Raw genomic sequence first — 2005 nt, 5'->3', positions numbered from 1 at the left:
GAGAGGGAATGTAGGGGAGGGTGAGGATAAGGGGGAATGGTCAACCGAAGGACTTCTATGCCTGCATATAAGCCTGACCAATGGCACAAACACCAGGGAGTGAGGGCATGAGTGGGGTTTGGGGGTCAATGGGGGGATAAGGACACATATATAATATCTTAATCAATAAAAAAATATTAAAAAAAAAAGATTTCTCCCATATATGCTTCCACAACACACTTGGATAACAATCTGAAGTACAAATATAATGTATTAAACCATCTCTAGAGTAATTACTTTGAAGGCATCATTGAGCACAGAGAAAAAAAATTCATTGAAATATATATGGGTGATGTGTGCATGTTTAACTGACAAACAGCCTTGTCTCTAAAAAAGCACAGAAAGTACCTGAATCAAGGTGGGTAGGCTAACGTGTTGGGGGGGGGGGGGGGGGAATGTTATTGGATTGGGAAAAATATGTGATGGAATTATTACTCTGAAATTAGAAATCAAACATATGAAAATACTAGTACACAACTTCACTAGTAATCAGCATATTTTTCCCCTAATTCTTTTTAAAGATCAACTTAAAAAGAAAAAAATATATAATGCTAAATGCTGCAATGGAATAGTTTTACACCCTACTGGTGGAAATATAAGTTGGTATATTCTCTTTAGATAATCATTTGTTAGTGTGTGTTAAGGAACATAAAAAATGTCATATCTGGGAGTTCCACTTATGAGAATATACCCTATTAGCAATAATATCAAATATGGTGATAACAATATTCACAAAAGTATTCATTATCATGTTAGTTATGAAAGCCAAAATGTTTTTAAAATAACTTATCCAACAACAGGGAATACTTAAGTAAATTAAGATATATTTTTAGCTTGAATACTGTGGGGTTATTAAAACAATGGTTATAAAGACTAAGCACTATGGGAACATTTGACATTATATTTTATTTAAAAGGAAAAATAAAAAATAATATACTATGAACAAAACAAACCAAAAAATCCATATGTATAAGGCAAAACAGTGAAAGAGTATAAAACAATATTTATACTGTTACCAGTGGTTTTATTAATTCTTGTGAAATTTTTTAGTGAATTTGTATCTATATTTCCTGTTTTCTAATTTTCTGGAATGTGAATATAGACTTTTTTTAGTTAAAAAACTAATACCAAGCACTGACTGGTGTGGCTCAGATGGTTGAGTGTAGTTCCATGCACAGAGATGTTGACAGTTCAGTTCCCAGGGCACATGCCTGGGGCTGGGCTCAATCCCCGGTGAGGGGCATGCAGAGGCAGCTGATCAATGTTTCTTCTCATTGATGTTTCTCTCCCTCTCCCTTCCTCTCTCTTTCAAATCAATTTTTTAAAAAACATATAAAAATTTAAACTAATATTAAAATGTTATTCTTGGTTTCTTAGATACAAATATTTTCTACCTAATAATTTTAGAATTTATGTGTCATTTTATTTAAATCTTCTAAGTCAGTGCTTCTCAACCTTTCTAATGCCACGACCCGTTAATACAGTTCCTCATGTTGTGGTGAACCCCAACCATAAAATTATTTTCGTTGCTACTTCATAACTGTAATTTTGCTACTGTTATGAATCGTAATGTAAATATCCGATATGCAGGATGTATTTTCATTGTTACAAATTGAGCATAATTAAAGCATATTGATTAATCACAAAAACAATATGTAATTATATATGTGTTTTCCGATGGTCTTAGGTGACCCCTGTGAAAGGGTCGTTCAGCCCCCAAAGGGGCCGCGACCCACAGGTTGAGAACCACTGTTCTAAGTGCTAATGGCCAAAAAATTTAAAAATATTGAAATATTAAAAGTCGGAGAAACTAAGATGGCGGCATAGATAAACACCGGAAAATTGCTGCCTCCCACAACAATTGAATAATACTTCAAAAACACAAAACGGACATCATCCAGAACTACAGGAAGGCTGGCTGAGTGTAAATTCTACAACTAGAAGGAAAGAAAAGCACACTGAGAGC

The sequence above is a fragment of the Myotis davidii genome, unplaced genomic scaffold (genome assembly GCF_000327345.1).
Source record: "Myotis davidii unplaced genomic scaffold, ASM32734v1 scaffold134, whole genome shotgun sequence".
Lineage (NCBI taxonomy): Eukaryota > Metazoa > Chordata > Mammalia > Chiroptera > Vespertilionidae > Myotis > Myotis davidii.
This window is presented reverse-complemented; position numbering follows the sequence as displayed.